Raw genomic sequence first — 15375 nt, forward strand, 5'->3', positions numbered from 1 at the left:
TTTAAGGGGCGGTGTTGTTTGAGAAAAGCAGGTCTTACAAAAAGACCTCAGTTCGGATGATCTCCTATTAGTCCCTGCTTTATCAATTCCAGCCACAGACTGCAAAGACCAAGATGCAGGCCATGGCTCCTCTGGGCACGAGTGGGTCTTAGACTCCAGGTGGTGCAGAAAGACCCGTGCTGCCCATGGTGCAGTCATCAGTCACACGGCCACCGAGGACTGGAAATGTGGCTGGTCAAAATGAAGACGTGCCGTAAGGGTAAAGTACACACTGGATTTCAAAGACTTAGCAGAGCAAAAAAACAGTGTAAAATATCTAATAATTTTTTATGTCGATTACACGGCGAAATGATGTCAGCTATCTTAAAATTAATTTCACCTTTTCTTTTAACGTAGCTACTCGAAAATTTTAAATCACACGTGTGGCCTGCATTCTATTCTTATTGGATGGTGTTAGTCTAGCCCTTCCTTCCAAAGCAACAAGAAGAGGCAGTGTGGGTTTCTAAAGTTCTTGAGCTCCACATAATCTGCTCCAAACCTTTCTTTTTCCTGATGAGGGAGCAAGGCAGGAGGGGGCGGGGGGGGGGGCGTGCACAGAAGAGCGAGGGGGACTGTATGGGCTGCCAGGTTTGGTGCAGAGCCCCCGACTCCCACTGCCCCGGCCAGAATGGAATGGAATGGAATGATTAAAAGCACTATTAATCTTTGAGATTCTCCGAACTACCCTAAATTACATAACAGCATCCGCAAATAGCATAAGGTGTGAATGAGGGAGTAGCGTTACAAAAGAATACACATGACAGCCTTTACTGTTGACACCGAGGAGTTGCGGTTCCCACAATTGATTAGGCTGCCTACAAACATGGAGTTCCCATTTTGGTTAAACATCAGAGGAGAGCAGAACTAAGAAGTATCTTTTAAGAAATTTCTAGAAGGAAGAGGGATGCCATCTACAAAGTCCAGTACACTATTCACCAAATAGCCACAGAATGGTGTGTGGTCCTCTGTTTTAGATGGGGGAAAGGGGGAGGGGAGGAGGTGTGCAAGAGACAGAGTCTAGGTCATCTATGCACACAGTAACAACTTCGAAATCCATTAATAATAGCAACACACATACAGTGCCTACGATGTGATGTGCTATCCTCAGAGCGTCACAAAAACTTTGACTTTCTTTTATGAAAGAAGGAGGATTCTTTCCATCACTATTTTATGAATTTTCAGAGAAATGAGTAAGAAAATATGAGATTTATTTGAAACTGAACTTACACTGAAAATACTTCCCATTCACCAATCTACTATCTGAAAAACATAACACACAAGATGATATTGAGGGAAAATAAGAAGTCAAATTCAAGGGTCAGAGAGTTGTTTTACCAGAGGTGAATTTTGGCCAATGCAATTTCCATTCTATTGCAAGGAAAAAACCCCACATCTGACAACATCACCCCACTGGCAGGGGGTGGGGAGTGGCATGAGGGGGGGGCACCAGCAGGTAGGTGAACATCAGTAGTCTGAGGTGGGGAAGGTGGCCAATGCCAGGGGGAAGTTCAAGCCTCCCGACCCCCAGCCCAGGCAGGAGGCTTCATAACGAAGTGTACTCCAGGCCTCACGCAACTGCCTTGGAAACCTTGCCACACGGTCACAGAACGCAGTCCCTGAAATCAAGAGCACAGGGGAGAAGCAGCAGAATAGATGGGCAGAACTGAGCGAAGGTTGTCAGAGAGGGCACAGTGTACAAAACAAATTAGTCTCTGGGGAGGAGAGGTGGGAAAGGGAGGAGAAGGTGGATGGCTTATTTGGGGAAAGAAAAACCACAAAGGCTCGGATAAGGAGAAAGCATTAAAGGACAAGCAAATCCTAGAAGAAAACAGGTGTCGGAGAAGAAACACAGCAGACAGAACCACAGTGCAGAGCAAGGGCAGCATGGTTATCCAGTATTTTATCTGCCCAACTGTGTTCTTCCAGGGAGCAGCGGGGAGCCGAGGAGGAGGCACTGCGGCAGGCTGGGGCCGAGCGCACCGGCCCAGCAGGCCCGTGGCGCAGTGCCGGGCGCACACTCTGCAGGGACTGGGGGCTCGGTGGACAGGAAGGGTATTTTCTGAATCGCACCATGGGACACTACATACGGCAGGCGACGCAGCACCTGAATTCTGAGCAGCCCAAGTCAAAAAACGGTGCAGTTAGAGCACACACCTGAGCTCTGTGGGTGGGCAGAAAGCCAGAGGGAGAGCTAGGAAGGCTCCCAGGGGCCGGCTTCCCCGGCATTCAAGACCGGGACGGCATCTGCTTTTGTGTGCATTTCTACACCAGTGACAGATGCTAGGCTAGCACAGAAGTAACCCAGGCCACAGCACGGTGGGCCCCTTCCCTCCCAGCCAGCAAAGCAGCCCCGCTCCTTGGGAAGCTGGGAGATTTCCTGTTGGCGAGGCCTGGAGAACCCACAACTGCATCTGATTTCATGGTAGGGGCAGAAGTGAGGGTCCCCAGTAACACCCGCGGCCCACAAACCACGGGCCGGATGCACCAGTCGCTTTCACCTCACCTGGAGCTATTTTATTCCCAATTTTACCAATAAAGAAACTGATACGGGGCACCTGAGTGGCTCAGTTGGTTAAGCATCTGACTTCGGCTCAGGTCATGATCTTACAGTTCATGAGTGCGAGCCCCACACTGGGCTTTGTGCTGACAGCTCAGACCCTGGAGCCTGCTTCGGGCTCTGTCTGTCTGTCTCTCTCTCTCTCTCTGTCCCTCCTCCACTCACATTCTCTCTCTCTCCTCTCTCTCAAAAATAAACATTAAAAAAAAATTAAAAAATAAAAGAAACCGAGGGCATTTACCTTAAATATAAACAATTCATTTGTCAACTGTACCCCAATGAAGATAGAAAAAATTATTTTTATAATATCATTTTATGGAAACAAAATATTTGAATATTGAAAGGGAGGAAAAAGGGAACAGAGGGCAGGTAACTTGCCCAGTGTCACACAGCCAGTAAGGAGAAGTAGGATTCAAACCTAGTCTATGTGTATCTCTGGTCAGCCACCCACAGAAGAAATCACAGAATCCTCCTTCTTCTATTAACGTTCTTCTGAAGAACACAGGGGCCAGTTTCCAGCCTTGGACCCTTCTGTCCCACAGCCACTGGAGCACCCAAATCTCCTTTTGTCTGCATGTAGCTACTTGGAAAACCAGTCTATTCCATGCCTATAAATACGGACTCTACTCCACAGTACAATAGAGATTCTACAAGAGGGATGTGTGGGTCACTTCCTGGCATCCTGGAGCTGACATGATGACCGCACATCAATGGTCAGGGCTGGGTAGAAAGGGGAGGGGCATCACATACCTGCCTCCACACGTTGCTACCTCCATTTCCTGGTCATCTGCCCAGATGATGGTCACAAGGTTGCTCATCCTGGGTGGACACGAGCGGCTGGATGCCGAGCATGCCACAGAAATTCCGATCCTTACATGACTCTAGGTCATGTAGGACTTGCCAACTCCCACAGCCCCTGCCCACCTGGGCTTGCTAGGATTACCGTCTCCTCTGCCTGCCGGACCTTCTCATTTTAATGTCCTCTCCTTCTCAAAATCCTCCTAGTCCTCTCACCACGACTCACAGATTGTGAGACATTCTAACTACGCATCCCCAGGTCCCTGAGATTCAGCTTTCGCCCCAAGACGTGGCTGTTGCATGTCCCTCAGAATTGCCTGGCCAAGCCCAAAGGAATGTTTAAACAAATGAAGGGGACAAGTGTCAACAAGACCTGTGTAGCCTGATGCCACCTCTCGCTAAAAAACACAGGTTCTAACACATCAATGACCTATTAGAGGGAAACTCTCAAACAGGACCAATTTCCAGTGGTAAATGCTCTTTTTTTTTTTTTTTTAAACCAAATAGGCTAGGAAGCCTCAGGCTAAGTGGCCGTCATTGGTACGGAAAGGTTTAAATGTTGCAGAGCTCATAAGAGTGTATGTAATTTTATTAAAATGCCTAATAGTCTCTATCCTCCTGCTCAGATCGAGATGGACAATGTTCAATTTTCCATGCAGGGCACATGGGTGGGGGAAGATTACAGTGTCATCGGAAAAGCCTTCCGTTTACAAAAAGCACAAAAGGGAAGGTAATCCCGAACGTTCAAAAATAACACAATGCTTTAGCCACTCAAATATCAAATTACAAAGGCTAAGTTGCTTAAATTGGCTACATAAATGCAATAACTGGTGGGGCTACCTCGCCTCATGCTGAAACACCGGCTGAATCTGATGCCTGAGTATCAGCCAGCTCCTGCTTCTGGCGGGAAGGAAGTCTGTGAAGACAGACAAGGGGGAGGCAGAGAAGCGAGAACCATTCACTTGTGCTTAGAAAAAAATCCATTCTAAGAGATGCCACAAAGAAATGGAAACGCTGAAAAGATTTACAAATTATAGGTCACTGTCTATTTTTGGAGTTCATTTTTAAGAATGGAAGATGCTTAAAGTCTTTTTTTTTCCTTTTTCTTTTTTACTAGATAATACATGCATGTGAAATAAAGTTCAAAAGTGTAAAAGAGGGGGTAGCTCAGGGATAGAGCATTTGACCGCAAAAAGTATAAAGGGGTATTTGGTTTAAAAGTCCACTGTCCTCCAGTCACTAGGTTACTCTCTCAGAAGCAAGAGTGTCCATTCTCTTGTGCATCCTTCCAGAGATGTTCTGGGTCGGTGGTTCTCAAGGTGTAATCCCTATGCAGAGGTGCACCACAGCTAGCTCATTCTGGCTCGCACGCAGCGTGTCTCTCCCCAACTCGACTTTAGAGGAGGCGAGTTGGTGGCTAGAAATGGACCGCAGTGGGCGTATTTACACCACAGAAATGGACATTTTTAAAAACAGCTTTTTCTTCTTTCTTGAGAGCCATTTTACCAGTATTGAACATTCAAAGCCTTTCAAGGGGTCCACGAGATGAAAACTATGTTCATAACACTGAGATGTTATTGCCCCTTTTCTCTTACCGGTGTGCAGGAGAGTATTCCAGAAGCTACGTGATATGTCATTTTCCAAAAGACTGAATACAGAGGCAGACAGGAAGTTGCAGTTGCCTTCTATTAAGTCAGATGTTAAAGAGAGTTGCAAGAATGTAAACAACACAAGGGCAGCCTGGCTGGCTCAGTTGGTAGAGTGTGTGACTCTGGATCTCAGGGTTGGGAGTTCAAGCCCAACACCGGGTGTAGGGATTACTTAAAAATAAAATCTTTTCCAAAAAATGGAGAGGAGGGAAGACACCTGGGTGGCTCAGTCGGTTAAGCGTCGACTCTTGATTTCAGCTCAGGTCACGATCTCCTGGGTGTGACATCAATCGCTGAGTTGGGCTCTAAGCTGAGCATGGAGTCTGCTTGGGATTTGTTTCTCTCCCTCTCTCTGCCCTCCCTTGTCATGTGTATGCTCTCCCCCCTCCCCCCCCCGCCAAAAAAAGGAATGTAAACATTCTTTTCACTAAGATTTTCAAAATGCTTATTTATTTTGAGGGGGGAGGGGTAGAAAGGGGGAGAGAGAGAATCCCAAGCAGGCTCCGTGCTCAGCTCAGAGCCCAACTTGGAGATCGATCTCATGACCACGAGATCATGACTTGATCCAGTATCAAGAGTCAAACGTTTAACTGACTGAGCCACCCAGGTGCCCCCATTAAACTATTACTGACGTTACCTTGTAATGGATTTACTATGGTTTTTAAATGAGTTAACAAATATTTAAACGTTTTCCATTTTAATTTCTAACACAGTAAATATTGACAGATATAACCTATATAAACAAAGGCTCTTTGGGGTCTTCAGTAATTAAAAAAAAATTTTTTTTAATGTTTATTTTTGAGAGAGAAAAAGAGACAGAGAGGGGCACCTGGGTGGCTCAGTCGGTTAAGCGGCCGACTTCGGCTCAGGTCATGATCTCACGGTCCGTGAGTTCGAGCCCCGCGTCGGGCTCTGTGCTGACAGCTCAGAGCCTGGAGCCTGCTTTGGATTCTGTGTCTCCCTCTCTCTCTGACCCTCCCCTGCTCATGCTCTCTCTCTGTCTCAAAAATAAATAAGCGTTAAAAAAAAAAAAAAAAAAAAAAAGAGAGACAGAGAGAGACAGAGCATGAGCGGGGGAGGGGCAAAGAGAGAGGGAGACACAGAATCCGAAGGAGGCTCCAGGCTCCAAGCTGTCAGCACAGAGCCCGACACGGGGCTCGAACTCACGGACCGCGAGATCGTGACCTGAGCCGAAGTCTGACGCTTAACCAACTGAGCCACCCAGGCGCTCCAAGGGGTCTTCAGTAATTTTTAAGCATATGAACACATGCAAAAACTGGAAGAGTTAAGATCCTGATCCTCGTTTTTCTCAATAAATATATCATGTAAATTTCTCTATCACTTCTTTTTTAGCTTGAGTTCCCCCCAGAAGCAGATTCGGAGACAAGGATCTGGAGTGAGTAGTTTCTCTGGGAGGAGAGGGTCAGGAGCAATGTAATGAGCTTCCTTCCGTGGCGTAGGAGCTCCCTGGCTACGGGCAGTGCTGAGGGCACTAAGGGAGGGGTCCAACAGGGCCGACCCCCCCCACTGAGCAAGCTCCTGGAAAGCAGAAACTGCTGTGCATTCTCTTCTGACTCCTCACCTCACTGCCCAGTGCTTTGCATACTCGGTGAGAATCAATAGCAGCAAGGGCCTACTCTGTAGAAGGAGCTTCACAGTAAACTAACGTCACCTAACAATCCTGTGAGGGAGAAACTCCTGTCAGTCTCGTTTTATGAGTCGGGAAACCGAGGCGCAGTTTTAGAGACACAACAGACCTCAGAGATGATCTCCTTTTATAGGTATGGGATCCAAGGCCCAGAAAGGTTTGGGAATATGCTCAAGCCTGCCTGATCAGTGCTTTGGGGGCTACACCCCCCACGGCGTGACGGGAGCTGCTGGTGTCAGTGGGCGACTGTCCTCTGCGCAGGGGATGACGGACCACACAGCCTATTTACTGGGACTGATCACAACCAACACAAGTCAAGACGGAGGGCCTGGAGAATGAAGACGGAACTGTGGAGCCTCTGTCAGAGGGGAGGTTGGGTAAACGGCGTCAGATAAAAGTCACAGGAAGGAAAGAGCACTCAGAACCCCAAGGTTAGGAGATACTACATTAGGGTTTCCATAACAACCGTAACTCACGTCTAGTAAACACAGGCTGCCTGCCACAGCTGTGCAGGAGACCACCAATGCTTGCAATTTTGTGACCTGGATACAAATAATTTTAGGCTCTGGTACATGCCCACCACACTTTTCTTCCTTTGGAGAGGGAGAGAAATAACATTAAAGCAAATTCTAGGTGGAAGAAAAGTCTACTTTGAAAAGAACTTTGTCAGTGCTTAAATGGGCAAATCTTGATCTTCCTTCTCGCTTTCAGCTTCTAAGGACCTGTAACCAAATCCCTGTGTCACTTACAGAGCCTCACACACTTGAAAGTTATGCTATGCAGTCGCCTCTATGAGCAGAGGCCAGAGAGCAGAGAACCAGAGCTCTGTTACCTTACAGGGGATCTTAGGCTAAGCACGGGCAGGAACGGAGCATTGGAATGAGGGTGGAAATCCCGGTGCAGAAGCCCTCCACAGCCCTTAGCTGTTATTATTTACTGATAAATTCCACTAAAACATGCTGACAAAATGGTAGAGACAACAAACTGAATGTGACCTGCACTGAGATCCCCTTTGATCACTATTGTTATTTCCATCAGACAACGTTAGGAAGTGAACTTCGACACATTTTTCTCAACACATGGATCCAAAACCTCTATTGACAGGAAGAGCCGAGCATTAAATTATGTGTAAAGATTCAAAATCAATTGTTCATTACAGGGCTACCCAGTCAATAACAACATACTTCAAAGTTCACTGGGGAGATGTCAACAGCATAATTAAAAAAATGCCATAAAGCAGCTGGAAGGAAATATGCCACAATGTTAATTACCTCCAATTAGGAGATTATGGATGATTTTTTTTCCCCCGAATATTTCCTTCTACTTTCCAAATATTCTACAGCGGACATGGAATTCTTTGAAAATAAAAAAGAAATTTTTAAAAACGGAAAAAAAAAAAAAAGAAGTATTACAATATGAATATAGAATATAGCCACGGCATATTCTAACCTAGGCCCACAAACAGCAACACGCTAATTATGTACAATCAAATCATTTAACTTTTAAACATTTAAAATGTCGATAGTTTAAGAATCAATATACAACTGACAAACCAGTAAAGACCTTTCATTTCATAACTGCCTCTGAGTTACTGCCGCTGAAGGTATATCAGTGTGGGGAGAGAGAGAGATGAGAAAAAACTGTTAGCTCATAAACCTGGGTGTGAATGAGAAGGAAAGGAGATCAGTTTTGAACCGTAAGGAAATGTCATCCCCTGGTGGATACATTACAGGCTCTAACAACGCATTTGCCTGATACTTGAAAGATTTTTCAAAATAAGGCAAATTTCATGGGAGGAAAAAACAAAACAAGACAAAACTCAAAAAGCCAGAGCAAGTCTTCTGGATCAGGGCTCAAAGGCCAGGTCACTGGAGAGTTCGTGGCTGGCTGGAGAAATGAATGGACTGGCCAGCAGCTCAGCAATTCACCAGGCAGGGGCCTAACTTGCTGGGTTCCTATACTCTGGATGACAACTGTTAAAATGTAGTCCTTTCAGGGCACCTGGGTGGCTCAGACTGTTGAGTGTCCAACTCTTTTTTTTTTTTTTTTTTAACGTTTATTTATTTTTGAGACAGGGAGAGACAGAGCACGAACAGGAGAGGGTCAGAGAGAGGGAGACACAGAATATGAAGCAGGCTCCAGGCTCCGAGCCGTCAGCGCAGAGCCCGACGCGGGGCTAGAACTCACGGACCGCAAGATCATGACCTGAGCCGAAGTCGGCCGCCCAACCGACTGAGCCACCCAGGCGCCCCGAGTGTCCAACTCTTGATTTCGGTTCAGGTCTTGATCCCAGGGTCAGGCTCTGCGCTGTGTGGAGTCTGCTTAAGACTCTCCCTCTCTTTAAAAAAATTAAATTGGGGCGCCTGGGTGGCTCAGCAGGTTAAGCATCTGACTTCGGCTCAGGTCATGATCTCACAGTTTGTGAGTTCGAGCCCTGCAACAGGCTTTGTGCTGATAACTTGGAGCCTGGACCCTGCTTCGGATTTTGTGTCTCCCTCTCTCTGTGCCCTTCCCCTGCTCATGCTCTGTGTCTCTCTGTCTCTCAATAATAAATAAATGTTAAAAAAAATTTTTTAATTTAATTTTTAAAACAAAGAAAAAATGTGGTCTTTTCTACAAGGCTCTCTGGTGTCTAAGCACCACAGGAGATGTTCTGACGCGCTCTGGGGCCCTCCTTCCCTGAATCCTCAAAATTGGCCCAAACTAGGCGAGCAGAGGCCTGCTCTGAGGGCCTGGCCCCAGGGTGAAGCAGCAGGAGGAGCTGGGAGAGGGAAGGTCAGGAGGTCTGCAGAGCTGAGGAATGGCTGAACCACAGAAAAAGGAAGGTGTGGTGTGGTGACTGGTTGAAGTGGGTAATAAAGAGTCACACAGAACCTGACTTGGGGAATTCTTGCTGAGAGCTGAATGCAAGACCACAGAAAGGACAGCAGGGGTCAGCTGGGGTGGCCATTCCTTGCCAAAGCCCACTGCCTTCACAGGGTCCTGGGTCTCCTCCCTCAATGTCCCACAGGGGTCCAAAGGACAACATTCTCCAGTGCTTCTCCGCGGGGGGCTAGGAGTGGCCAGGGGTCCTCTCCATCCAGTTCTTTCCACAGAACCAGTGCTCCTTGAGAAAGCAACCAGCCCAGGCCCCTTGCGAGAGCAGCTCGTGGCTAATCCAAGGTGCCAAGGGCTTGTGGCTGGCCAGGACTCACACCAGGACCAGCAGCAGGCCTCGAAATGGGAAGTACTTGGGCTTCCTGAAACCTCGAGGTTCAAATCCCAGCCAGCTGACTCAGGATTCTGGCCCAGCTAAATCGGAAACGTCCACTGAACTTGGTGTTGGCCCCTGGGCTGAGGGAGCTGAGCTGCTGATCCTAGAAGGGGGGGGGGGGGGGCCTGCAGCCCTGACCTCAGGCCACTCAGGGGGGCAGATCCTCCCAAGTCATGTTTTCAGATGTAAAGTGAGGCAAGCCCTCACCACAGGAAGGGCTGCTAGGGAATGTGAGCCCCAGGAGAGCAATGCGATTGGAACCCGTGTGTGGTGCTGCTGCATTCGAAGGCTAAAGCAGAGAAAAAACACCCGGGCCATTCTAAGGGTGCTATTAATAAAACGTACTCAGGATTTAAAAAGCTTGAGACCCAACCGAACCTCACTTCGTCCTTTTCACAACTGATCTGGCTTCGTGATATCTGTCACGTGGATTTTAAAAACTGAGCACGGTAAAGGAGGACAGCAGCTAACATTCCAGCTGCACGGTCTGTTTTCCATGCTAACCCACGCAGTCCCCACAAGAGCCCTCTTATTTTGCAGGGAGGGTGGCAGTCTGAGCCTCACTTGGGGTGGGGGGTATCACAGGGAGCATGAAGAGGGAAGGGACGGAGGTGGACTCGGGGGCGATGGTCTCATTCCAGCCTTTCGAGAAGAGCCGAGACCGAGTGGGACATGACCAGGCCACGCTTTCCTTTCTCCCTTTCCCTCTGTAGGCTGGGCTCTGCTGCAGAGCAAGTCAACTGGCCAGCTGGGCCCCTGGACCACCAGAGGGACTCGCGCCGCTGATCTCGAGAAAATGGGAATTCCCTATCGAAGTTTAGGGTCAGAAAGAATCAGGTGGAAACCATGGCCCCACCTACGTCCGGCTTGTGACGCGGGCAAGTTGCTCACCCAACCTCGGTTGGTTCTTCTGTAAAATGGGGCTGCACACACTACCCCCACCTCAAGAGTTTCCGTGAAAATGACAAAGGAGAGCGTGACTGGCACACAGCACTTAGTGTTAACTGTTGCAGAGCCCTTAAAAAAAAAGATTTTCAAAGTGCATTTTAATAGTGAATTTTCTTTAAAACGGCAAAATTAAGTAATATGGTTTAAAGCTTTTAAAAGTTTTAGTAACTTTTCTACTTTTCTTTTAAATGAAAGAAACAACTGGAAGGGGATAAAATCAAATAAATTGCTCTCCCTAAGGACTAGAAGAATGTTCCCATGCCATATGCTCTTGCGGGGCTCGGGGCTCTGGGTTTACAGGAACGGCTGGGAGTCTCGGGGCTCTCAGAACCCGGCCCTCCTGGCAGTGGCATCCTGCCCAGGGGACTTGCAGGACATGTTTGCAATTTGTTTTTATTTTTAGACACATCTGCAAATGCAGTTTGAAAAATACCAGTCCTCACAAAAACCAGGGCAATTCCCGCCGCCACCCGGAGTCTTCTAAAGCTGTAACTGTTGCTGCCTTCCTTATTCAGAGTACGACGGCATCTTCCTGCAAAGCTCAGAGGCACAACCTCCTGACCCTGCCTGCCTGCGATTTGGGGTCTTACCCTTCAGACACCGTCTTGTCTGAATGTGACTAAATGTGATGTCTTCCTCAGCTAAGCCATTATAATTAAGCCCTTCATGAGGCCAAGAAGGGCTACCTCCTTGGACATCAATAGTAAGACGCGCCAGACTTCTTTTTCTTTTTTGACTTATTTTTTAATTTACATCCAAGTTAGTTAGCATATAGTGCAACAATGATTTCAGGAGTAGATAGTAAGAGGTGCCAGACTTCTAACTTTAACCCTGGCACCCAGAAGCTGGGGCTCAAGGAGGAAAAGAGGGCCAGCACATCCCAGCAGTCACCCATGTGACTGACTGGACAATGGTGACTAATTTTCCTAGGAGGCATAAGCTGAGCTTCCTCTGTACTTCCCACTTTTTCAAGTGCATTGTCTTGTGACCACATGAGCTAATTAGAGTTGGGGCAGTCTTGTGTAAATACCCCTCCTCCCCCAAGCCTCCATCCTTCCATTCAGAGGCTCCATGCTCAAACCAACAGCCCCTTGCCTATAAGACCAGGGGCCCTTGGCTGACTCAGTTGGAAGAGCATGTGACTCCTGATCTTGGGGTTGTGAGTTTGAGCCCCGCACTGAGTGTAGAGGTTAAAGAAATAAATGCAAACTGATGCAGCCACTCTGGAGAACAGTGTGGAGGTGCCTCACAAAACTAAAAATAGAACTACCCTACGACCCAGCAATAGCCCTAGTAGGAATTTATCCAAAGGATACAGGAGTGCTGATTCAGAGGGGCACATGTACCCCGAAGTTTATAGCAGCGCTATCAACAATAGCCAAATCATGGAAAGAGCCCAAATGTCCATCAACTGATGAATGGATAAAGAAGATGTGTGTACACACACACACACACACACACACACACACACACACACGCGCACAGGAATACTATTCGGCAGTGAAAAAGAATGAAATCTTGCCATTTGTGACAACATGGATGGAACTGGAGGGCATTATGCTAAGTGAAATATGTCGGTCAGAAAAAGAGATCATGTATTTTCACTCATTTGTGGAATTTGAGAAACTTAAACAAAAAGCCATAGGGGAAGGGAAGGAAAAACAAGTTACACAGAGAGGCAAACCATAAAAAAATCTTAAATATAGAGAACAAATTGAGGGTTAATGGGGGTGGGGAGTTGGAGGGGTGGGAGAAAGTGGGAGATGGGCATTAGGAGGGCACTTGTTGGGATGAGCACTGGGTGTTGTATGTTAAGTGATGAATCACAGGAATCTACTCCCGAAGCCAAGAGTACACAGTATATGCTGTATGTTAGCTAACTTGACAATAAATTATTTAAAAAAAGAAAAAAGAAAAAAATCAAAAAAAAAAAAAGAAAGAAAGAAAAAAAGACCAGTAAGTAATTTATTCAAATTGAGCAATCAATGTCCTTATAGATCCTGATGCAACTGTTTCACTGGCCACTGAGAACTGAAAATGAGGTGAGAAGAGACAACCTAAGTAGACAACTGACTTTTAATACATGTATTTCAAGTTGGATTGAAAATGGTGAGCTGCTGAGAAAAACTCAGCTCTAAAACAATAGTTTGTAAAAGCTCTGATCATTCAGTGACTAACATGCCAGGCATTTACCACCCTCCAAGTGAAATAGCACCTCTCCCGTTTGACACACTGAAGGCCTGATGCCAGCATGGAGCGCTCTTAGCTTGGCGTTTGCCCGTCATGTGTGGCAGCTAAGTTCCAGAAACCACAAGTGCTCTGAGCTGAAATAATGTTGCAAGAGATACTGGAGCATCAGAAGGGGAAGAAGAGCAACTGTCCAATCTGGAAGGGGAAAGAAATAGCACAAGCAAGCTGACACTCACAAAGCACATAAAATACCCAATTTGGGGGCATGTGTGGTGTGTGTGTGTGTGTGTGTGTGTGTGTGTGTGTGTGTGTGTGTGTGACTTTAAAATTTTTTATTTTATCTTAATGTTTATTTATTATTGAGAGGGAAAGACAGCACGAGCAGGGGAGGGGCAGAGAGAGAGGGAGACAGAGGATACCAAGAGGGCTCAGCGCTGTCAGCAGAGAGGCCAGTACGGGGTTCGAACTCACTCATGAACCTTGATGTTATGACCTGAGCTGAAGTCAGATGCTCAACCAACCGAGCCACCCAGGCGCCCCTTTAAATTTTATTTTTAAAAATTGGCGTACAGTAATTTACTCTCTGGGGGGGGAAGGGTGTGCAGTTCCATGAAAGATAGCACATATGTATACATCCCTGTAACCACCACCAAGGGGGCTGATACAGAAAAGCCCCATGAACCAGAAGATTAATTCTACGAATGAATCCCCCAAACTTACCTGAGCCAATAATGGACACAATGAATAACAAGGGTGGCAACCATAATTCACCACCTGTTATCACAATTGGGTGCCAGGAAAAAAATGCTAAACCCCAACCTCCCATACACTGACACCAAGTTATTTTTGCTGGTTGGCTAGCAACCTTCACGTGTTTCTACATTACAAAATTTGAGGTATTTAAAAGACACATCCCCAGAGTTTTCATCATGGTGTCAATTCAATTCATAAAAGCTTATTGTTTCCTTCTTCACTGTTTCAGGGGCTTTTCAGTCAGCTCTAAAAAGTGACAGGTGGGACATCTTTCAGATTACATTTTCACCTAATCAAACCTATGTCAGCATTGATTCTAATTCCTAATTATACATTTTGCAATTCCTTTGCTCATATAAGGCGTGCTCAGGAACCTAGAAGTGACCAAAAGGGATAGCATGAATAAGTGAATAAAAGTGGCACCCTAAATAGGTTATTGGGATGATCACCTTGTGTACTAGTCATAACTGGTCTATCTTCTTTGCTCCAGTGCTCTGTGTGTGGTGGGGGAAAGGAAGGACATAAAACTTGTCTGTTAAATTACTTCAGCAAAGGGATGAGTGTCTCTAATAAAACTCACATTCAGTGGTGGAGTTTTTACATGACAGACGTTAAAGGCTCTGGTTTTATCCGTGAATTTCATTTCAAGGGCCCCACATACACCAGCTCCCCCCCTGGTAGAAACAGGCTGCACTAACCCCACCTTTCTTCTGGAATCCAAGAGGGTCTCCATTCATTTAGCAAATATTTACTGAGCACCTACTACGTTATCAGACACTAGGTTGGTGGCTGGGGAGGAAAAAGTGTCAAGAAGATACAAGATCTTGCACACATCTCAGCAGGAAGGGTGAGAGAAGCTGCCAGAGTTCTGTACGGTGATACGAAACCATTAACTAGGGACGGATGATGAAACAAAACAAACAAAAACTGAGGGGATTGGGAGTGCAGATAACAAAAGAATCTCCTCCATCCCTCTCTCCTAGACCGAACAAGCCAGAGAGCTAACTTCCTTGCCTCAGTTTCCTGCAGCCGCAGCTTTCAGGCACGGTAAACATTCAAAAGTCACTTTAAGAAAGTGAAGTTGAACATTACCAACTCTGAAGCGCTTAGCCCTATTCCGTGCACCCTAGGCTGGTTAGCCTTCGCGTGTAAAATTCTTCCAGACGTGCCACCTGAGCAATCAAACTCTTTCACCCCTGTAAAAACACCTTGTAAAAAACGGTATGTCGCGGCACACGAGGCCATCACAAGCACTGCAGCACAGCTCACCGATAGGGGAGGGCAAAGTATGCGTGGGAAATCACGTTTACAATAAAAAGGGAAAGGGGGCGGGCGATCACGAGGAGCAACGAGCGCCCTGGGCTCCAGGTCCGCGGCTGACCGGGAAGGCCTCGCGCCAGACCGGGTGCACACCCAGGGCGCCGGGCCCGCCTCCAGCTCCCGGGCAGCGGGAACCGCGAACCGCGCCGTGGACGGCCGGGGAGGGAGCGCCGCGCCCCCTGGCGGCGGGGTCCGTCCCCGTCCGCTCCCGGCCGCCGCC

This window comes from Panthera tigris, chromosome B2 (assembly GCF_018350195.1).
Source record: "Panthera tigris isolate Pti1 chromosome B2, P.tigris_Pti1_mat1.1, whole genome shotgun sequence".
In the NCBI taxonomy this organism is placed as follows: domain Eukaryota; kingdom Metazoa; phylum Chordata; class Mammalia; order Carnivora; family Felidae; genus Panthera; species Panthera tigris.